The sequence below is a fragment of the Microtus oregoni genome, unplaced genomic scaffold (genome assembly GCF_018167655.1).
Source record: "Microtus oregoni isolate MIOR12 unplaced genomic scaffold, Mior012 000011F_ref0000422, whole genome shotgun sequence".
NCBI lineage: Eukaryota > Metazoa > Chordata > Mammalia > Rodentia > Cricetidae > Microtus > Microtus oregoni.
This window is the reverse complement of record NW_024543070.1, coordinates 9178677-9203164: the sequence shown is the minus strand read 5'-3', so window position 1 is coordinate 9203164 and position 24488 is coordinate 9178677. Positions and strand designations below refer to the sequence as shown.

Genomic DNA, 24488 nt, shown 5'->3' with positions numbered 1-24488 from the left:
GAAAGTGGGGAATATCCTCTTGTGACAGGATCTTACTTTTAACTCAGGCTAGACTTAAACTCATGGTCCTCATGTCTCATCACAGGATTATAGGTATCAATTATCACAATCTCTACAACCTAATTATTCCTTGTTACTTAATTTTATTATTTAAATGCTATTCCAATAAAACTATTTGTTTAAGACTGAACACTCAGCCATCACTTATTCTCAGTACTTTGAACAGTCATTAATCTGTGTGCTCATTGTGAAGAGAGTTTTCTGTGATTATGACTGAGAGTAGCATTTGTCTGTGATTGGAGGCTTAAGTGTTTAGAAGGCAACTTGGTACAAAACAATATCACTAAACAACAGTAGTAAATTCCCCTCTGGAGCCTATGTTCTCCTCCTTCCTAGTTTTTTACTTGAACTTATATTTTCAGGCATGAACTCACCCTTGTTAATTATGGGCTCAAACCTAATCAGAAAGTTCATGTTTGTCCCCCATAACAATCATGCCACTATTGCAGTGAGGATGTCTTTCCTGGCAGGTTGGTATTGTAAGGTTCATATAGCTTACAACTGGGTAATACCACTGATGCCTGTCTCTCCTGGAAATTTCTAGTATATTTTCTGGAACTATGAAAATTGGCTAGCAAGGGAAAGGCTTCTAGATCAGTTTCAATTTGGTTTCTCTGTATATTGTGCCTTCAGCAATTGGCTCTTATTTTTTTTTTCTTGGTGGGTAATCAAGAAAAATGACAAGAATTGTTTAGGGGGTCTCTGGGAATGTCGCTGGTCCATATCTCCTAAGAGGTTATTCTACTCTTGCCACTCAGATTTTTGGATCTGAAACAAAAAAATATAGTCACCACTTGACTAATGCAAAAAGAAAAACGCAAAACATGAGAATATATTCATAACCTCCTATATCCCAATTTACTTTAACTATTTAAAAAACTTAAAGCCCCTTACAAGATCTATGGGGGGAAAATCAGGTGGATATTAAAAAAAAAATTAGCTATTTGTATTACCTTAAGAATGAGACTTACAAGCCGGGCAGTGGTGGCGCACGCCTTTAATCCCAGCACTCGGGAGGCAGAGGCAGGCGGATCTTTGTGAGTTCGAGACCAGCCTGGTCTACAGAGCTAGTTCCAGGACAGGCTCCAAAAACCACAGAGAAACCCGGTCTCGAAAAACCAAAAAAAAAAAAAAAAAAAAAAAAAAAGAATGAGACTTACAACCTAGTGCTTCTTGTGGCAAGCCTCAGGGAAAAATGGCACCCATGAGACATATGGAAAAGGAAGAAGAGGATTTGTCTCCCCAATCCCTGCAAAGATTTCAGAGGAGTGGCAAGTTGTAAGGATTTGTCACATCTGTCATGCTTTAGGAACAGACAAAATGTTTTCATGTGATGCCTGAGCAGATAGCCTGACACACTCTCAGTGTTCTTCACACTAGGCTTTGGCAGTGGAGGAGCACAATGATCCATGCGCCAGACCCAAGCAAAGCTTCTGAAGCCAGATTAACGTAGAGACAGCTCAACATCTCCTGTGTGACAGAGAACTTGACTGAGTACCAGAAGCTTGGAAGTCTGGGGGTCTTGAGGCTGTAGCTCAGGATGCAGAGAACCCCGGAAAAGCAACAGTTAAAAATGAGGCATCTCATCAGCAGGGTACAGCCTGGATGAGGACCTTAAGAGACAGTCTCTGAGACATACACAAGGTCTCAGAGCTAAAACAGGTCTCCAGTTAAATCCACAGTGCTAGCATTTGAATATGGTTTGCCCATTCGAATTTATTTTATTCCCAGAGGACCAGTGTTGGGAGGCAATGGAGACGTCAGGAGTTAGGATGGTTATGAGGATGGGCCAATGACTTTCTCGTGAGAACAGAGCATCATAAAGCAAGGCAGATCCTCATGGTTTGCCATCTCTGCATGAGTTCCCCCCTTTCTTCTAGTTTTCTGACATAGGGACATAGTATAAGGTTCTCCTCCAGTGTGGCTGCCCAATCTCTGACTGCCTCAAGAACTGTCAGCCGGCAGAAACCTCTTTTCTTTATAATTTTGCCAGTTTTACATGTTATGTTATAGCAACAGAAAGTAAACTACGACATTGCGGAACCTCAAATTAACCAAAATTATAGTTGTGTAGACTGAAATTTCTGCTCATCACATAAGATTTTCTGGAGAATAATCCTAAAATGAGAACTGTGAAATGATTTCAGGGACCACATTTGCATTTAAGTTTGCAATTATGTGCTTGTCAAAAAGTCCAAACATCTTAGCAGCTATATAAAAGAAGGTTTGCAGTAGTTAGAACAGGGAAGTGGAATTTAGCTTTCATTTGACCAACCACAGCACAAACACAATAGCATTTTTTTAATCAGATATAAATGATTTGCTTATGATGAATGCAGAATTTTTTCAAATTTTATTGTTACTATGTATTATTTGATTGGTAATTATAGTAAACTACCAAATAGAAATCTTATCCTTTCTCATGATTGGGTGGAATATAAAGACCAATTCAAATGTCACTACAATTTTAACCTTCTCTTCAATGAACAAAGTAGTTTTGTAACTATTCATGATGTTTTAGTATGTTGAAAGTAGTTTATTATAGTTTTAGTCTAAAATATATTCCATAGCCTCATGTTTTCAATGCTTGGCCCCCAGGTGGGAGCACTATTTTAAAGGCTATGAAGCGGTTAGAAAGTGGATGCTGGCTTGTAAAAGTGGGTCCCAGGGGGGCGGGTCTTTGAAGGTCTTGTTCCAATTAGGTTCTCTTTTACTCTCTGCTACCACAATAGTAAGTCACTGCCTTATGTTCCTACTCCGTGGATGGAGACACTCTGCTTTGTGAATTGAAACCTCCCTGAAACGGTGTGCAGAGGTAAATCTTGCTTCCTTGGATCATGGGTATAGTGATGATAACAAGGCAAAAACGTTAAAGAGATTCATGCCAATAAAGAGAAACCAGAATTTTCATTGGGATAACAGGAAAGCTTTCTGCTAGTGAGACCCCTCGCTGTAAGAACCCCAGCATATGAAAATGCAAAGTCCTTTGAAAGATTTTCATTTGGTAGGAGACTGAGGGCCAGGGGTGGGGAGGCAGGATACCTAAACAAGGAAAGTGTCCCAGAAAGTCTGCTGGAAAAGGACCTCACAATGAAGTGCTTTTCTAAGCTTAGCTGCCCAGGCGCCTGGTCTTCTGTGGTCATGGTCCAATTGGTTCTGGTTCTTTCTCACATTGGCAGCAGAACTTGGTATCATCCATGTGGTAAATGGGGAGAGGAATTTGAAGCATTGTTTTATAGCCATGCAGAATGCAAGAGTGACAGAGTCATGGAACCTGTGATGCCAGTGTAGAGATGGTTGGATTCCACACAAAAACCCCAAACAGAATGACACAGGATGCTGGGCGGGTGAGACTCAAGCTACATTGGAGTCCTTGAAATGCCGGGAGCATGGCTAAATTCTGAGGAAAGCCACAGATACTCAAAGGAGACCACACAACAGAGACTAGCTCTACTACAAAGACAACACCATAGAGGTGATGAGTCTTGAACCCTGGGGTGAAAAACCTGAGGTGCCTACTTGACATCCCAAAGCAGAAGTGGCCACCAGGTTCTCCAAGCATCCCTCAGTCTCTATGTGTTACAGGGCACATAGACCCAGTTCTTTCCCCAGAAGCTCTTCCTGTACAATCCAACCATTTTGTTCCTCTGGTTCTTTCATCCATTCTCCTTTGGGCCTCCATGCTGTACATGGCTCTCCTCTCTCCCCTCTCCTTTTCCCTTCCCCTCTACCTACATGGCCCAGCTAGCCTGGTCATGTCCACTCCAGACTCTCACAGATGTCCTTGTCTCTGGCTACACTCTCCTTTTAACTATAATAAACTTTCTCCTCCACCATAACTAGGAGCAGCCATGTTCCTTTGTGTTTTTATTTTTTTAAATTTATTTATTTATTAAAGATTTCTGCCTCCTCCCCGCCACAGCCTCCCATTTCCCTTCCCCTCCCCCGATCAAGTCCCCCTCCCTCATCAGCTCGAAGAGCAATCAGGGTTCCCTGACCTTGAGCAAAAACCTTTTAAATAAAAAATTAAAAAAAAAGAAATAAATTATCAATTTATTTCTTTTTTAAAATATTTTATTTAAAAGGTTTTTGCTCATTTTACATACCAACTACAGTTCCCCCTCCCACATTCCCCCAACCCAACCCCGCATCCATTTCTCAGAAAGGGTAGGGCCTCCCATGGGAAGTCTACAAAGTCTAGCATATCAAGTTGAGGCAGGACCAAGCCCCTCCCCTGTAACAAGGCTGAGAAAGGTATCTCTCCATATGGAAAGGGCTCCAAAAAGCCAGTTCATGCACTAGGGATAAATCCTGGTCCCACTACCAGTGGCCCCACAGAGTGCCCAAGCCACACAACTGTCATTCACATCCAGAGGGCCTAGTTCAGTCCTATTCAGGTTCCCCAGCTATCAATTGAGATTCAGTGAGCTCCTGCTAGCTCAGATCAGCTGTCTCTGTTGGTTTTCCCATAATGATCTTTGCTCATATAATCCCCCTACCTCTCTTTGACTGGACTTACCCTAGTGCTTAGTTGTGAGTCACTACATCTGCTTCCATCAGTTACTGGATGAAGGTTCTACGATGACAATTAAGGTAGTCATCAATCTGATTACAGGGAAGGCTAGTTCAGACACTTTCTCCACTATTGCTAGGAATCATAGCTGAGGTCATCCTTTGGATTCCTGGGAGTTTCCCTAGCACCAGATTCTCTCTAACTCTATAATCTTTCCTTCTATCCAGATAACTCTTTCCTTGATCTCCCTCTCTGTTCCTCCCCCAACTCAACCATCCCGTTCTATCATGTTCCCTACCCGCTCCCTTTTACCCTACCCCTGCACCCCAATTTATTCAGGAGATCTTATCTATTTCCTCTCTCTAGGGGCATCCTTGTGTGTTTCTCTCAGTGCCTTTGTTACCAAACTTCTCAGGGTTTGGGGAGTGTAGCCTGGTTATCCTTTCTTTACGTCTAATATCCACTTATGAGTGAGTACATACTGTGTTTGTCTTTTTGGGTCTGCAGTACCTCATTCGGGATGGTCTTTTCTAATTCCATCCATTTGCCTGCAAATTTCAAGATGTCATTGTTTTTACTGCTGAGTAGTTCTCCATTGTGTAAATGTATCACATTTCCTTATCCATTCTTCAGATGAGGGGCATCTAGGTTGTTTCCAGGTTCTGGCTATTATGAATTAATGCTGCTATAAACATAGTTGGCTGAGACATCTGTAACCCATTGATCTCCAGATCGCTGATCTGATGGGTTAGGCTGGTGTCCCCTTCCTCCCTCACTGCTCCATGTGTGTCCCTCCCAAAGCAGTTCACTCAATCGAAGAAAGTGACCTTCCAGGAATAGGGGAGGACCGGTCTTCAGCCAAGGGTATATGAGTAACTGTGTTCCCTGCTACAACTTTTAAACATGCTCTCAAGGTCCATTTTTAATTATTTTTTCATTCAGAGGCAGGGAGAACAAAGTCCTCTAGAGTACAGACTGTAAAACGATGTTTCTGATACAATGATACAGAATTTAACATCTGTCTTAGCTAGTTTCAGTATCACTTTGATCCATGTTTTCCTCATTACCTGTAGTATTACGAGTGGCGGGGCTGCGTCCCCAACACCCCAGCCGCCTGCTTAGCTTATGCCCCAAAATAATTGCACAGACACTGTATTCTTTTAAGCAATGCTTGGCCCATTAGCTCTAGCCCTTACTGGCTAATTCTGATATCCTGATCAACCCATTTCTAATAAACTGTAGCACCCGTCTTACCGGGAAGATTCTAGCCTACGTCCATCCTGGGTCAGAGCTTCATCGCGTGTGTCTGCCCAGGAGCCAGGAGCATGGCTTCTCTCTGAGGCGTCTGCCCCCCGAGAGGAGAGCTGTGGAGTCTGAGCTCACTTCCTCTTCCTCCCAGCATTCTGTTCTGTTTACTACTCCCACCTATGTTTTAACCTATGAGGGCCAGCCAAGCAGTTTCTTTATTTTTTTAACCAATGACCTTCCTCCATCAATTCCCCTCGTGTTATTCCCTTTGGAATGGAAGGGATTTCTTTATTCTGTAGCATACAGACACACATAGCTTTCTTTTTCATTTGATAGAAGTTCACAGAGAAGAAGTTGCCTTGAGTCTCGAAAGACAGTTTGGATTTTGTTTTTTTTGTTTTTTTTTTTTAATTTATTTATTTATTAAGGATTTCTGCCTCGTCCCCACAACCGCTTCCCATTTCCCTCCCCCTCCCCCGATCAAGTCCCCCCCCCTCATCTGCTCAAAGAGCAATCAGGGTTCCCTGACCTGTGGGAAGCCCAAGGACTGCCCACCTCTATCCAGGTCTTGTAAGGTGAGCATTCAAACTGCCTAGGCTCCCACAAAGCCAGTACGTGCAGTAGGATCAAAAACCCACTGCAATTGTTCTTGAATTCTCAGTATTCCTCATTGTCCGCTATGTTCAGCTAGTCCGGATTTATCCCATGCTTTTTCAGACCTAGGCCAGCTGGCCTTGGTGAGATCCCAATAGAACATCCCCATTGTCTTAGTGTGTGGGTGCACCCCTCGTGGTCCTGAGTTCCTTGCTCGTGCTCCGTCTCCTTCTGCTCCTGATTTGGACCTTGAGATTTCTGTCCGGTGCTCCCGTGTGGGTCTCTGTCTCTGTCTCCTTTCATCGCCTGATGAAGGTTAATATTCCTGAGGATGCCTATGTGTTTGTCTTTGGATTCACCTTATTTAGCTTCTCTAGGGACATGAATTATAGGCTCAATGTCCTTTATTTATGGCTAGAAACCAAATATGAGTGAGTACATCCCATGTTCCTCTTTTTGGGTCTGGCTTACCTCACTCAGGATAGTGTATTCTATTTCCATCCATTTGTATGCAAAATTCAAGAAGTCCTTGTTTTTTACTGCTGAGTAATACTCTAATATGTATATATTCCATACTTTCTTCATCCATTCTTCCGCTGAAGGGCATCTAGGTTGTTTCCAGGTTCTGGCTATTACAAACAATGCTGCCATGAACATAGTTGAGCATATACTTTTGTTGTATGATAGGGCCTCTCTTGGGTATATTCCCAAGAGTGGTATTGCTGGATCCAGGGGTAGGTTGATCCCGAATTTCCTGAGAAACCGAAACACTGCTTTCCAGAGTGGTTGCACAAGTTTGCATTCCCACCAGCAATGGGTGAGTGTACCCCTTTCTCCACAACCTCTCCAGCAAAGGCTATCATTGGTGTTTCTTATTTTAGCCATTCTGACAAGTGTAAGGTGGTATCTTAAAGTTGTTTTGATTTGCATTTCCCTGATCGCTAAGGAAGTTGAGCATGACCTTAAGTGTCTTTTGGCCATTTGAAGTTCTTCTGTTGAGAATTCTCTGTTCAGATCAGTGCCCCATTTTATAATTGGGTTGATTAGCCTTTTACGGTCTAGTTTCTTGAGTTCTTTATATATTTTGGAGATCAAACCTTTGTCAGTTGCAGGGTTGGTGAAGATCTTCTCCCAGTCAGTGGGTTGTCTTTTTGTCTTAGTGACAGTGTCCTTTGCTTTACAGAAGCTTCTCAGTCTCAGGAAGTCCCATTTATTCAATGATGCCCTTAGTGTCTGTGCTGCTGGGGTTATACATAGGAAGTGATCTCCTGTGCCCATGTGCTGTAGAGTACTTCCCACTTTCTCTTCTATCAGGTTCAGTGTGTTCGGACTGATATTGAGGTCTTTAATCCATTTGGATTTGAGTTTTGTGCATGGTGATAGATATGGATATATTTTCATTCTTCTACAGATTGACATCCAGTTTTGCCAGCACCATTTGTTGAAGATGCTCTCTTTTTTCCATTGTATACTTTTAGCTCCTTTATCGAAGATCAGGTGTTCATAGGTTTGTGGGTTAATGTCAGGGTCTTCTATTCGATTCCATTGGTCGACTTCTCTGTTTTTATGCCAATACCAAGCTGTTTTCAATACTGTAGCTCTGTAATAGAGTTTGAAGTCAGGGATGGTAATGCCTCCAGACAAACCTTTATTGTATAAGATTGTTTTGGCTATCCTGGGTTTTTTGTTTTTCCATATAAAGTTGATAATTGTCTTCTCGAGATCTGTGAAGAATTTTGATGGGATTTTGATGGGGATTGCATTGAATCTATAGATTGCTTTTGGTAGAATTGCCATTTTTACTATGTTGGTCCTCCCAATCCAAGAGCAAGGGAGGTCTTTCCATTTTCTGGTGTCTTCTTCAATTTCTTTCTTCAAAGACTTATAATTCTTGTCAAGTAGATCTTTCACTTCCTTGGTCAGGGTTACCCCAAGGTATTTTATGCTATTTGTGGCTATCGTGAAAGGTGATGCTTCTCTGATTTCCCTCTCTGCTCCCTTATCCTTGGTGTATAGGAAGGCAACTGATTTTTTGGAGTTGATCTTGTATCCTGCCACGTTACTAAAGCTGTTTATCAGCTGTAGGAGTTCTTTGGTAGAATTTTTGGGGTCGCTTATGTACACTATCATATCATCTGCAAATAACGAAAGCTTAACTTCTTCCTTTCCAATACGAATCCCCTTGATCTCCATATGTTGTCTTATTGCTATTGCTAGGATTTCAAGCACTATATTGAAGAGGTATGGCGAGAGTGGACATCCTTGTCGTGTTCCTGATTTTAGTGGGATGGCTTTGAGTTTTTCTCCGTTTAATTTAATGTTAGCTGTTGGCTTGCTGTAAATAGCTTTTATTATATTTAGGTAGGACCCTTGTATCCCTATTCTCTCCAAGACCTTTATCATAAAGGGATGTTGAATTTTGTCGAATGCTTTTTCCGCATCTAGTGAAATGATCATATGATTTTTTTCTTTCAGTTTATTTATATGGTGGATTACATTGATAGATTTGCGTATGTTGAACCAGCCCTGCATCTCTGGGATGAAGCCTACTTGATCATAATGGATAATTTTTCTTATGTGTTCTTGGATTCGGTTTGCCAGTATTTTATTGAAGATTTTTGCGTCGATGTTCATGAGTGAGATCGGTCTGTAATTCTCTTTCTTGGTTGGGTCTTTTTGTGGTTTTGGTATCAGGGTAACTGTAGCTTCATAAAAGGAATTTGGCAATGACTCTTCTGATTCTATATTGTGAAATACCTTAAGGAGTATAGGTATTAATTCTTCTTGGAAGTTCTGGTCGAATTCTGCATTGAAACCATCTGGTCCTGGGCTTTTTTTCGAAGGGAGATTTTTGATAACCATTTCTAATTCTTCGCGAGAAACCGGTCTATTTAGATCATTCACCTGGTCTTGGTTTAGCTTTGGTATATGATACTTATTTAAAAAAATGTCCATTTCTTTTGTATTTTCCAGTTTTGTGGCATACAGGCTTTTGTAGTAAGATCTAATGATTCTCTGAATTTCCTCTGTGTCTGTGGTTATGTCCCCCTTTTCATTTCTGATCTTATTTATTTGCGTGTTCTCTCTCTGTCGTTTAATTAGTTTGGATAGGGGTTTGTCGATCTTGTTGATTTTCTCCAAGAACCAGCTTTTTGTTTCATTGATTCTTTGGACTGTTTTCTGTGTTTCTATTTTGTTGATTTCAGCCCTCAGTTTTATTATTTCCAGTCTTCTACTTCTCCTGGGCGCGTCTGCTTCTTTTTTTTCTAGAGCTTTCAGGTGTGTTTTTAAGTCCCCAATGTATGCATTCTCCGTTTTCTTTAAGTGGGCACTTAGTGCTATGAACTTTCCTCTTAGCACTGCTTTCATTGTGTCCCATAGGTTTGAGTATGTTGTCCCTTTATTTTCATTAAATTCAAGGAAGACTTTAATTTCTTTCTTGATTTCTTCCTTGACCCAGGTGTGGTTCAGTAGTTGACTGTTCAGTTTCCATGAGTTTGTCGGTTTTTTGGGGGCAGCGTGGTTGTTGCCTTCTAACTTTAATCCGTGATGATCTGATAAGACACAGGTGGACACTGATATTTTTTTGTATCTGTGGAGGTTTCCTTTGTTTCCGAGTATGTGGTCAATTTTTGAGAAGGTTCCATGAGCTGCAGAGAAGAAGGTATATTCTTTCCTATTTGGGTGGAATGTTCTATAGATGTCTGTTAAGTCCATTTGCTTCATTACCTCCAATAATTCTCTTAATTCTCTATTAGGTTTCTGTCTGATTGACCTGTCCCTTGGAGAGAGAGGTGTGTTGAAGTCTCCTACTACTAGTGTGTGTGGTTTGATGTCTGCCTTGAGTTCTAGTAATATTTCTTTTACATAAGTAGGTGCTTTTATATTGGGGGCGTATATATTCAGGATTGAGACGTCCTCCTGATGAATTGTTCCTGTTATGAGTATAAAGTGACCGTCTCGGTCTCTTCTGATTGATTTTAGTTTGAAGTCAGTTTTGTTAGAAATTAGTATGGCCACACCTGCTTTTTTCTTCGGACCATTTGCTTGAAACACCTTTTCCCAACCCTTTACTCTGAGTAGGTGCCTGTCTTTGTGGTTGAGATGTGTTTCTTGCAAACAGCAGAATGTTGGATCCTGTTTTCGTATCCAATCTTTTAGCCTGTGCCTTTTTATAGGTGAATTGAGCCCATTAATATTAAGTGATATTAATGACCAGTGGTTGTTTACTCCGGTTATTCTTATTGCTTTTGGTAGTAGAGATTGTGTGTCTCCTTTCTTTGAGATGTGCTCGTGAAGGGTCATTAGATGCCTGGGTTATTGTAGGCAGTGTTGGCAGTGTTGGATTCCTTGGGTTGCGATTTTCCTTCTATTACTTTCTGTAGGGCTGGATTTGTGGCTACGTATTGTTTAAATTTGTTCTTATCCTGGAATGTCTTGTTTTCTCCGTTGATAGTGAACGATAGCTTGGCTGGGTATAGTAGTTTGGGTTTGCATCCATGGTCTCTTAGCTTCTGCAGAACCTCTATCCAGGACCTTCTGGCTTTCATAGTTTCCATCGAGAAGTCAGGTGTAAGTCTGATCGGTTTACCTTTATAAGTTACTTACCCTTTTTCTTTTGCAGCTCTTAATATTCTTTCTTTAACCTGTATATTTTGTGTTTTGATTATTATATGGCGAGGAGATGTTTTTCTTTGATCCAGTCTGTTTGGTGTTCTGTATGCTTCTTGAATATTTAAATGAATATCTTTCTTTAAGTTGGGAAAGTTTTCTTCCATAATTTTGTTGAAAATATTTTCTGAGCCTTTGAGCTGTGACTCTTCTCCTTCTTCTATTCCTATTATTCTTAGGTTTGGTTTTTTTATTGTGTCCCATAGTTCCTGAATGTTTTGTGTTGAGAATTTGTTGGCTTTGCTGTTTTCTTTGATCTGTTCGTTTATTTTCTCTATGGTGTCCTCAGCATCTGAGAGTCTTTCTTCTAGCTCTTGTATTCTATTGATTATGCTTGTTTCTGTAGACTCTGCTCGTTGGCCTAGATTTTCCATATCCAGCTGGTCCTCAGTTTGTATTTTCTTCTTTACCTTCATTTCAGTTTTCAATTCTTGAACTGTTTCCATTACCTGTTTGATGGTTTTTTCTTGGTTTCCCAGGGTATCATGTACGTATTTACTCATTTCTTCAAACTTTTTGTTATACTTCTCATCCATTTCTATAAGGGCATTTTTTACATGTTGTTTAAGGGACTCTATTATCTTCATAAAGTCGATTTTTTCCACTTCTTCTGTGTTAGGTTGTTCAAATACTTCTGTTGTAAGATCATTGGGTTCTGATGTTTTCATGTTGTTTTTCGGATTATTGGGTGAGTTCTTGCCTTGGCGCCTGCCCATCTCCTCCTATTGATCCTATCCAATGGATCCTTTAGAAACCGGATCAGGTTTCCCTGCTGGCCAAGGGCTCCGCTTACAAAATGCCCTCACTCTCTTTCGTGGTTCCTGCTGCAGGCCAAGAACCCTCTCACCCCTCCGAAGGATCTTCAGGACAGGACCAGGCTCCCCTTGTGCCAGTGACCTGGCCAACCAAAGGCCTACCTCTTTGATTCAATTGTAGTAGGGCGATCTGCTCTCCTTATTGCATGCCTGTCCCAGCCGCTTGGGTCTGGCCGCTGCTGCGCCGCGTCTGGCGCCGCCGCCGTGCTGCTGCCGCCGCCGCTGCGCCTCTGTGCGTCTGGCGCCGCCGCTGCTGCGCCTCTGTGCGTCTGGCGCCGCCGCCGCTGCGCCTCTCGACAGTTTGGATTTTGAACATTAGAACTGTTAAGCCTCGGAAGAATTCGTGGAAGGAAATGGGGTAATGTTTATGACCATGCTTCATTAGATTTATCTATGAAATTCTCGTGAATAAGCAAAAGTCAATATGCAAAAGACTATGGGACCTCTCTAAGATGGACTAAGTACACTTTGCATTCTGGGAAGACTATGGACTTTGAAGGCTTGTGGAATTGGAATATAATTGTCTCTCGGAGACTCATGCTTCAAAGGCTCAGATCCCAGCTTGGGGCATCATTTTGAAAGCTGTGGAGCGCTGAGGAGCAGTGGGGTCTGGCTAATGAGTCTTTGGAGGTCACAGTTCTGCTTGTTCCCATCTCTCTGTATACTAACTGCCACCGAGTAAATAAGCCACAATTTCACTTTCCTTCCACCACAGAAAAAACTGTTCAGCATTGTGTCCCCTACTGTGACAAACTGAGATTCCAGGAACTCTAAGCAAGTATAAACTTCCTCTTCTTGAAGCTGTTTCATGGGGTATTTTGTTACAGGAACAAGGAAAACAGAAAACACACAGTATTTAACTTGTTTTCATTGGCAGAGCATGATATAGTGTGAGTTTATTTCCCTGAATCATGTATCTAGTTGGGGTTCACACGGGATCAAATCCAACTGATTCTAAAGTCTGACTGTGGTTTCTTATATATTAAACTTTCATAATTGAAAATGTAGTCAGTTTTACCTTTCTCTTCCTCATGTACAATGACCTACCAAACCAGCTCTAGGCCTTGCCCTTACTCCTACTGTCTCCTTTCCAACAGCCTCTGATTTGCCCAGCTCAGACCTTTATGCATTCCTTAGGCTGCTGCAAAATTGTCTTTCTGATCTGGGCAGCTCAGTGTCTTTGTATCCCAGCATCATCAGAACAATTGTGTGACAGAACGCATCTGACAATCATGTGTAGATCTGTCTTAAATTCTCTACATGGCTGAAAATGTACTTTGTCAGTTTTGCACATCCAAGTAGTAGATGCGTATTCTCTAGCTTTACAGCCAACCCTTCCACTGGGCAGCTTCTGGCCCTACACTATGTCCCTTCAGGGATCTCTCTTTGGCCTTGGAGGACTTCCACGTTCATGCACCAGTCTCTCTCTTCCTGGCTTCGGGCTAGATAAACAGAATTCTGGCTAGTTTATAAAAGCTCTCCTCATCACAGGGGCTAGCTCTTTTGCAGAAAAAAAAATGAAGTGGGAACCTATCTGCTCTCTGACTTTCTGGAGTCACGTAGGAAGCCATAAGTTTTGGCAATTGCCTCCATTCTACAGATAGAGCCCTGTGGGTCTCTGATCTTTCATGCTTCTCTGACCTAAGACAAGCAATACTGAACTAATCTTGCACAGCTTCTTTCTTTTGTGAAGTTTTTCTTCCAAAGGCTCTGTTGTTACTCTGTAGTTTCTCCATGACCCATCTAACCTCTGTGATAGGCATGTTTGTCCAGGTCAACCCAAACATACATGTCACATCAGTCCCTTGTCCTGTTGCCTCACATCCTCCAGTGAGCCAGCAAGACAATGATGTTGAGAAAATGGCTAGTGAGATATACCACTGGCATATCTCAGTGTCCATGACAGACCAAAAGGGACTGTGCTGGTGTTAAATATTTCCATGAATTTGAGCCAAATATTTGCAGTTCATGGGTATCATAATACTCTTGCTTTCATTTATGATAAAGAGAAGCCATAAAAAGAGACCAGAAAACGGAGTTGGCTCCCATTGGGGAATTCTTGTAGCCTTGGAACAATTGGAATCTGATACCACAGGACTGTAGTGTCTAAGAGCCAGAAGACTGAACTGGCCACTGCAGAACTCTTATTTGGATGGTCTAATTTGCATGGCGGAGACTGCACTAGCTAGAAATTACCTGCATGGTACATCAGGTTCACCGGCACAGCCATCATTCTGGACGTCCTCCCGTGCATGCTGCAAATTGCCTGCCAGAAACCTCACGCACAATCTTAAGGTATTTCTTATACCTGTCCTGCCCTCTCGCAGCATACTTGATGGCAAGTCTTCCTATTGTGGCTAAACATTGGATTCATTCACTGCCTGTCCTTCTCCTCCACTCTACCTCAGTGACTGATCTCTGACTCTGCTACAGTGTAAGTGGCTGACCACCACTTCTATGATAATTTAGTTCATTCTCTAGAATGCACTTCCTCTCCCCTTCTCATTCTGTTGTGAGAATATTACTTCTTCTCTGAGGCTCAGTTCAAATGCCACTTTCTCTACAGCCTTCATTTGTATGTAGGCTTTCAGATTGCCTCCATAGAATTCTCTGACACCATCCTACATTCTTCAGCTAAGAACAGACAGACCTCTGATTTGTAATGGAGAGCAGGGCTTCAACTGGGTATTGCTCAATTTCATCGATAGCATCACATTGAACTATATACATTACGTGCCTTTGAATGTGTGTTAAACAGAAATTTGTTAGCCTTTGAGATGGTAATTTATTAAGAATTCAAAGTCCTGATTAGAAGAAAAATACTCACTGCCTTACCATTCTGGGCTTTCATTCTCTGGGCATCGTTTTGGACAGGTTGCTGCCTTCACTAAAGAGCTTGATCCTGCTACTTGGAACCTACTAGCAGGTTGAATGCAGCTGAACCACATCATGGCCAATCTTCACAGATATTTGCTTTCAAACACTTAACATTTGCTTTGTGTTACCCTTTGATTGGGAAGATTAAAATTGAAAGGGAATCAAGTGAGGGAAGGGCTTTCCTCTCTTCTTTCTGCAAGAACAGCTTGTTTCCATGACATTTATACAGTGAGCTTTTTCTAAATGACAAGCAGATTGGTAGAAGATGTTATTTTCTGCCTCTTTGCTTTGGATCTTCACTTAGTGGGTGTAGTGTAAGAGAGACAGCCTCACTAAGAGGATGACTGTCAGGTATATGGGTTTGGGAGGGAATGGGTAGGGGGGTTGTCAACGTGTCCTTTGAGGGTTGCTATGGTAGCAATGTAACAGATTCTGGCTAACTGTAAGATGTATTGGTGGGTTTGGGTTTTGTTTTGATTTTAATACTGAGTAATATTTATACCTACATAAGTATCTTTCTTTTTAGTTTTTTTTCTCTTTGAATAAAAGCAAATGCTTACAGCATATATGGTCCATGTGGATGAAAAAGTCAAGAGGAAATGGCAGAGTTCTCTCTGAATTAGAGCCTGTCTTCTGCAGAAGAGAAATCAGCCTAGGAAGAATTCAGTCACATGCTTGCTCTTCCAGACTTCTGACCCTGAGGCAGTGATAATGGAAAAGGGGAGGGACCAGGGGTCTCTAACACCAGTCACTGTCATGGTCAACATGTCAGGTATTTGCCCATTTAGCACTAGGTATTAAACATTTCTTTCATCATCCTTTGAAGCAATCCCACTGACATGGTTTTATTTCACATCAGAAGGCTTTTGCTGTTGCCATGCTCCTTTCTTAGAGATACCTTTCTTTAGACTTCATTGAACTCACGTGGACTTGTACATTATGTGTCTCCAACTCTTGGCATCAAACCTACTCTGATTTTCCAATTGGGATAAATTACCCAACAATAACAACAACAAAAACTTGATTGTGTTACTCCACCCAAGATAAACTTCAATTTGCTTCTACTGACACAGAAGGTTCTTCAGCGTGTAATTATAAAAATCCTTTCTACCGGGGTTTCCACTGCTGGGAACAGCTGCCTCTCACCTTTGTCCAAATATCCCATCTATGGCTTCTTCTTATCCTCAGATACACAGTTTAGGATGCCCACCACCATAGGTTGAAATTACAACCATATTCTATATGCAGATTGTTGTTTATTTGGACAGAAGAGCTTTTAGGAAATTATTTTGAACTTGAGTGGCTTTAAACGGGCACATTCTCTCCAGTTTGCCACAGGCCCTTTTAATATTCCACCTACACCCTCCATTTTGCATACTTAGATGATTTGTCTGCCCCTGAAGGCATATGAATTTATGCCTCTTGAGCAGGAGCTGCCTTTCCTTCCTGGTAATTACATCTGCACTTTTCATGATCTAGGAAAAAATATCACCAACAATTCCAAGAATAACACAGCCCACCCTGAAAGGGTGCATTACTCTGTTTACTGGTCTCCCCACACTCTGTTCTTCCCTTTACAACAGTGTTGACAAAACCACTATATTTATAACATGTCCTTCCACTCAGCCATGTTGATAGCTCTCCCAGAAGTTACTCTTAAAATTTTCTGTGAGCACACAGGGCCAGGGTGCTGAGAAAATGAAGATGTACTGGATAAATGATGGGCAATTTTGCAAGGGACAAAGATGAATAAGCATATTCAGGCACACCCATGGTAAGTGACAGTGGCCTAAGGTGACTCGTAAGACCAGGCTTTTCACAGGTGTCTGCACTATCAGAACCTCAGGAACTACATCAGGCCGTACAAAGGGTCATCACGCATTTGTTTTAGTCAAAAGTCAATGTGCCCCATGTAATGCTTGAGGTAAAGAAGATAGCAAGACAATACCAAAATCTCCCGCTTCATCTTCCTAACATAAACCTGAGAATGGTGAGAATGGGCTGCTGTGTGTCCAAAAGTAAGGAGAGAAACAAGAAGCAACCCTTAAAAGGGGGGCTGATGGTTCTTAGAAAAAATATTGGAGGTACTTAGAGAAGCAAACATTGAAGAATGATGAAGTCAAAAGGTAGAAGGAGGAAAGAGGAAAGAAAAGCTACCGTGTTCAACATCCTCAGCAATTGAGAAAAAGCAAATTAAAGCTTCTTTGTGACTTCGCCTTGTTCCAATCAGAACAGCTACAATCAGGAATATAACTTGTGAGGATATACTCAAAGGATGCTCAATCAAACCATAAGAACATGTGCTCAACTCTCATTATAGCAGCATTGTTTGTAAATGTCCCTCAACCAAGAATGGGTAAGAAAAATGTGATACATTTACACAATGGAGTACTACACTGCAGAAAAAATAATGACATTTTGAAATTTGCAGGCAAATGGATGGATCTAGAAAACATCATTTAGAGTGAGGTGACCCAGAAAGATAAATATCATATGTACTCACTCATAAGTGGCTTTTAGACATAAAGAAAAAAAAAACAGCCTACAAATCACAATCCCAGAGAACCTAGACAACAATGAGGACCCTAAGACAGACATACATGGATCTAATCTACATGGGAAGTAGAAAAGGACAAGATCTCCTGAGTAAATTGGGAGCACAGGGACCATGGGAGAGGATTGAAGGGGAGGTGAGAGTCAGGGAGGGTAGCAGAGAAAAATGTAGAGCTCAATAAAGTCAACAAAAAATTTAAAAAAGAACAATGCTGGAGAGAGAGGACATTAAAAGGGGGGGGGGGCTCCTTCACCATTGGTGTGAATGCAAATGGGTACAACACTCTAGACACCAGTATGGAGAAATCCCCAAAAGCAGAAAGTATATACTCCGCTATATCAGACCTTGGTGTATGCCCAGAGAACTTAAGGCCCATTCCACTGATACTTGTTCATTGCTGCTCTATCCATAATACCTTGGAAATGGGAACAACCTAGATGTCCTTCAACTGATAAATGATGCTAAGACTGTGGTATGTATACACACATGGAATTCTATTTAGCTTTAAGGAAAAATGAATATCTTAAAACTTGAAAGTAAATTAATGGGTGTTGGGACTGAGTCCTGGCCTTCAGCTGCTCTTCCCTCCTAGAACCTTCTAATTAAAGTTCCTAGAAGCTGTGCCTAGCTTAGAGGATCAGCGGATGGGATTTTCACCTGTTGGCCATTGACTGCAGTGTATTTAAGCCTACATGGTGCTAATAAAGAGGGGCTTTTGGTACCAGTGTTGGAAGGTCTGTGTGTCGGTCTGTCTCTACGTGTGTTTCCTCAACCTCCAGCCCCTTGCCCGAAGCTCACAAACTGAGTTCTAGCACTTAGAGCGCAGACGGGGGCCACGGTGTGCGGCAAATGGGAACTAGAAAATATTATATTGAGTCTGGCTAACCCAGACTTAGACAAATACCACATGTTCTCTCTTATTTGTCGATCCAAGCTCTGAATCTTTAATATAAGTATATAGTCTGGAGTAACCACAGATACAAGGGAAGTAAAAGGGACCAAGGGACAGGAACTCCACAGAGGGAGGCAGGGGGACACAGATGCTATGAAGGCGGAAAATGGGGAAAATGGAGGTGGGCGATTAGCTGGGAAGGCAGAAGTTAAATCAAAAAGAGGGAAAGAGGAGAGATAAATAACACTGAGGATGCTTGAAAAAAACATTTTCATGTTTACTTAAGGAATTTCATATATATGATATATATGTGTGTGTGTGTATATATATATATATATATACATACATATGTATATCACACACACATACATATGGTGCTTTTTAAGTAAACCCACCTGGAGTGATAATTTCCCAAGATACCATCTAACAAAATCCCCAATTTCAAGCAGGAGAAAGCTCATTTCTAGTCTCTTGCCGGGAGTTGAAGATACTCCCATTGCTGTTTCTCTTGGCTACCTTCAGAACTTGAACTTAAGACCCTATTGCTGAAGATGCCACCCATTTCACAGGACTAGGAGGGATTAGCAGCTTTGTCTCCTCGAATATGAAAGTGTTATTCAAGTTGCCCAGGGAGAAAATCAATCAATAGTCCTACCCATGTACAAAACTTCCAAGCCACAAGAATGGCCAGCCTAGGAGATTTCCCTAAGGTGCTATGGAGTTAGGCGATCCAAGGATATTTTCCTTTAAATCTTTCCCACTGCATCTCCAGGTAAGATGTGTCTATTCAAAATTAACTATACCATCATTATAAGTCTAATGGTTACCTGAAAAAGGTACTTTCACTAAAAGCTAGAAAGAGATTTGACTTTCTATAATACATACTTTCTATCCTTAATGACAAAGAAAAATGTTACTTTCACTCTGAGAAAATGCTTTACAATTTCATGAACTCTGGTTATGAAACCTGTATTTGCTCTCCTTCCATTCCTTCATTGTAGTTTATTTTCTTTCTTAGCAACAGTAAAGAGCTTTGTAAGTATTTAGATTTTGATGTTATTTTTGTTGCTTTCTTAAAAGTAGCAATTTTGAATACTTTGCCACCCAAACAAGCTGACAGCTACTGGCACTGTAGATTTGATTTTTAAAATGTTATTCTCGGTATAGTTACAAATGAAATGCGCAGTTTTCTTTTGCTCACTGAATAGCCCTTCTGGTGAAACATTCAAGTCATTATCTGCTGTAGTCTATCCAGAAAGAAGTCAATTATCTGTAAGGGAAAGTCAACAGATTTTTATGCGAGACATTAAGATAGAATCCTTGAGTTCAAGGCACTGTGGATGCTGGCGCTGAGATGCCTAAAGGAGGCCTCTAAATGTAGAAAGGAAGACCATAAAGACCAGGTGAGGCAGTATATAAGCCCTGAGGAGATTGATGCCCAGCTGCAGGTTTAAAAATAGAAGGCCAACAAAGAAGGTGGACAATAAGTAGGTGGAGATGGAGCTTTGGGTGACCCCCCAAACGTGAAGATGAGAATGATGAGTACCAGCAAAGGCAAAAAAAAAAAAAAATGGGGAAAGGCTCTGACAACCAAGAAGGTTATGTAACTGGGCCTGGATGGGCCAAAGGATATTTCAAGGAGAGGAGAAAAAAAATCGAGGAGCAAAAAGCAGAAGAATGTTACATGAAGATGCATTCGACTGGGAAGACAGAGCAGGCCAAGGCTGACCTTGATCGACTGGCAATCATGATGGAGGAGGCAGCAAGAAAGAAGAGGAAAGCAAGAGATGACGCAACTTGGTCAGGAGTAAAAATGCTGTTGTTTTCCCTGACGAAGTAAGTTGGCCTGTGGGAGGAGATGCTAGGATCTGGGCCATGCAGCCTGGAGTCTGCAGTGTCTTGCCTACCCTGCGCCCTGACACCGCTGCAGCAATCCCTCATAGCCCAGAGCGCTTATGGGTCTGGGACCCCTCCTCTTCATGTTGGCACAGAAATTGTTCAAGAGCATGGAGTGGGGACAGTGTCCTGTGGAGAAATCTGCTCTCTTTGAGACAGAAAGATGCAGGGCAGCATTCTGTACACAACCATTTGAATGTCTTTTCTGTTTGAAGAATTTGGAATGCTGGTTGAGGTGCGGTGCCTTGGAAGTGGAGCAAGGAGGTTTCATTTGCCCAGTAGATCACATGTTGGGGGGGGGGCAGGGTGGGAGCAGCGCCAGCAGGCAGCTATTGTGGGAACTGACTGGGTGATCACTCTTCTGGGCTATCAAGCAGCCTGAGTCCCTAAGGGTCCAAGGTTTGTGCCTGGCCAGTTCTGTCCGATAGAGTCATCTTCTCTCTGACCTGCTTTACTCCTTTCCCATAAACCTGGTCAGAGACAGTGAGCATTTTACACCCTGTTATAACCATACCTATTGATCACATCAGGAAACCTCTGGTTACTGTGCATCACCCAGACAGGACAGGCTCCACAGATTCAACTTCAATATCTGGCAGATCAAATTTTGTTATTGGGGGGAAAAGAATCCACAGAACAATGATTCAGACATAAACACTGATATTCGGTTAGATATTACATTGTTACCTGCAGAACTGTGTAAGACATGGCCCCTTATGTTAGAGTCACAGCTGAGTTTTGCAGAATTGAGACGGGATGTTTCTCATTGATGCCAGGTACAAATCTCTATAAAGACTAGGATAAGGTTTCTTCTACAGTGGTTCCAGTTTCTATCCCAGTCGGACACAGTGATTTTTGGCCGGCAAAAGACTGAAGTGAAATCAGATAATGTAAGCTATTGCTTTATCAATTCCCGGCTAAATGGTATAACCAGCCTTCCCAAACAGAACACGGAAGAGCCCTTCTCCAAGGATGCTGCATCATTCTCTCAGCACCCACAGCCTCAGACAAAGTTCCACCGAGTGAGTAGGCACCAATCAGCTGACGTCATTAAATCTGTGGATACTGGATTTTACTTCCAGCCAATCATAAGAAAGCTGTAAGTTTTGGTTCTCAGTCTTTTCCAACCCATAGACTTGAGAAACGGATGAAAACTGTATCCTTATCAAAGAGGAATAAGTACAACACACTATTACATTCCAAGGGACCACCCTGAAGCCCATCTCTGATCTAAATACTGAGGATTTTATCTATTATTTTAAAATTTAGCAAATACATTCCTGTCACTAAAAAAGTAACCCAATAACTGCTATTCTAATTATATATTCAGAGCTTCATTTAGCCTAAGTCTGCTAAAATTTCTTTTGTAATAAAAAATATCTCTAACTCTGTCTCCTTTCATCGCCTGATGAAGGTTAATATTCAGGAGGATGCCTATATGTTTTTCTTTGGGTTCTCCTCATTTAGCTTCTCTAGGATCACTAATTATAGGCTCAATGTCCTTTGTTTATGGCTAGAACCCAAATATGAGTGAGTACATCCCATGCTCCTCTTTTTGGGTCTGGCTTACCTCACTCAGGATAGTGTTTTCTATTTCCATCCATTTGCATGCAAAATTCAAGAAGCCCTTGTTTTTTACTGAGAACTCAAGAACAAAGGCAATGGGTTTCTGATCCTACTGCACGTACTGGCTTTGTAGGAGCCTAGGCAGTTTGGATGCTCAACTTACTAGACCTGGATGGAGGTGGGGGTTCCTTGGACTTCCCACAGGGCAGAGAACCCCGATTGCTCTTCGGGCTGAGGAGGGAGGGGGACTTGATGGGGGAGGGGGAGGGAAATGGGAGGCGGTGGCAGGGAAGAGACAGAAATCTTTAATAAATAAAAAAAAATATCTCTAAAGAACAGCAGCCAAATTCCATTGATGATGTTGCCAGCCCTGCCATCAGACAGCTGTGTGACTGTGGAGAAGTCCCCTGAGTAGCCCGGGCTTTGGGAGGACAGTAAAATAAGAAGTTTGAATTAAAATGATTTCTGAAGCTCCTTATGGCTCTGAAATTCTCAGCTCCAAAGCACTGGAGGTTCCCAGATGAAATCGGGAGTGTATCCAATGTAAATAGTGATTTTTTTTTTCCAATCTGGCTTGAGGGGGAGGCACTGAGTAGCAAATTTAATGAATTTTTTGAAAAACATGACTTAAGTAAATTTTCCCAAATATATGCAGAAGTCTGAGAATTGGATATTTAGCTTAAATATATACCAATTGTCAGGACCTCTAGAGTCCTTCAGGGATTCCTTTATAAGTAGGCAGGTGGGTTTCTTACCATTAGGCATTGACTTTCTCATTAACATGGATTCTCCCTATGATCTGTTCTTCCATGGGCTTATTATGTTCAGGGAAAAAGCTGACAATAGTAACAACTACAGTGAGTGACAGCATGCCAGTGTTAACTGCAGGAAAAGACAAGGGCACTTCTCTGTGTGGTTCACAGACAGCAAGAAGCATTATGGTCCTGGCTAAGGAGAATGAAGTTTATTCTAATTCTAGGACTAGGCTTATCCATATTTAAATAGGGAAGTGAGAAAGTAATAGGAAAGAGGAAATGTGAAAAAGAGGTATGAAAAGTAGAGGAAATATTACATATTAGGTTTAGAGAATGGAATGAAATAAAGACCATTTCCAGTGAGATACAAGCTTTGGTTTAAATCTTTGTGCAGGTGTGTGCTGTACATGTATCTGTGAGTGTATGTTCAGTGTGTGTGTGAGGGCATACATGTGGAGGTCAGAGAACAATCCCAGGTATTAGGTATTGGCGCTTGCCTTCTGCCTTATCTACTGTTGTTCATTGCCTCTGCTATGGCCCCCGAGCTTCTAGGGATCCTCTTGTCTCTGCCTCCTAGCTCACCGCTAAAAATGCTGGAATCTCCGATGTGTGCTACCACATCCAGCCTTCCTAATGTGAGTCAGGAGGACCAAAGTTCAGGTTCTTCTGCTTTCATGGCAAGGACTTTACACACTGAGCCATTTCCCCAGAGATGTTAATGAAGATGAACAAGAGAATGCTTTAAGTACATACGTGCCAATACTGCAAAACCCAAAACGTTAAATTACGTTTACAGTGATTTGAAAGAGCAATACAAAGAAGTAGAATGTATTCCATTCTGGGCCAGCGTTCCTACCTGGATAGTCAGATATGCCTTCCTCCACTCTTTGGTTTTTCTATTCCTTTTTTTCCATTCATCTTCACAGGGGGGTGAAGTTTCATTAGTCTCAGTTTGAATCAGTCTCAGTCATTCAAACAAGTGAAATCAGTGCTTTTTTTTCCACAGAGGATGTCTATGGTTAAAAAGCAATGTTTGACAGACTTTTCCTGCCTCTTCCCCATAAGGTTGCAAATTAAAACTCCACACCCTTGTGTGGGACTGGTGGTGTGCAGAGGACAATCTGGACAAAGGCTCTCAGGGAGTGTAGTTGGATAGTCCGTCAGCACAACTGTGTTCCTCTGTCATCAGTTCATCGGGAAACTACAGCACGCTTTACCACAAACTTATTGCAATCTTGTTCTCCTACAGCTTGCCCTGGCTATAGGAGGCTGGGTGGATATCAAAAATCTCTCATCTTCAGATTCCCTTACTATATATACTTTGATGCTATATCTATTCTCTGTGCTGATTGAGGTCTCTTGTTGTCAGGATATTACACACCATGATCTATGATCTACCTTGAACTTTTTGTGACCCCCTTCTCTTTGCTTGTCTGGGCCATGGCAAGGAAAGGGAGAAAAGGGTATTTCAAATCTCTCAACTTCAGCTCCCACAGTCCTCTTCTCTTGCTGTGCACACAGCTTTCTGTGTTCCACACTTCCAAGTGCTAAGGGGACCTAGCACTTCCTGGGTTGCTGGTTGCAGTTGGGGTGGGGTGGAGAGCTGCCTTCTTTGAAGAGAAAACTTGACCAAGTAGTATTTCTCTATTGATGTTTGGTTATTCTAACTTCCTTTCATCCAATCTCTTGGTCTCCCAGATGTAGTATCTCATCTGCCATCTTGAAGTCAGAGTTCATTTTCATAGGATGCAGGTCATGCAATAGCCATGCTACTTGTATGACAGAGAACTATATATGCAGCTGTGACCCAAGGGTAAGCTTCAACACAAAGAATGTAAGTGTTCACAATGAGAGAAGAGGCTTAGCAAGGTAGACTGTGGCAGAGCCTTTCATAATTATAGTTTTAAAAATGGAATCAAGTGGCTATCCATCAACAAAGGAAGGAAGAAATTGAGTATGGTACAATGAGACTACTATAATAAAGTAAATGAGCCGGGCGGTGGTGGTGCACGCCTTTAATCCCAGCACTCGGCAGGCAGAGGCAGGC

The 24488-nt window shown here is 41.8% G+C and overlaps 1 pseudogene; it reads left to right on the top strand.

Annotated features, from left to right (window-relative positions):
- Positions 1-19578: 19578 nt before the first annotated feature.
- Positions 19579-21336, top strand: LOC121453554 (annotated as a pseudogene).
- The last annotated feature ends 3152 nt before the right edge of the window (positions 21337-24488 follow it).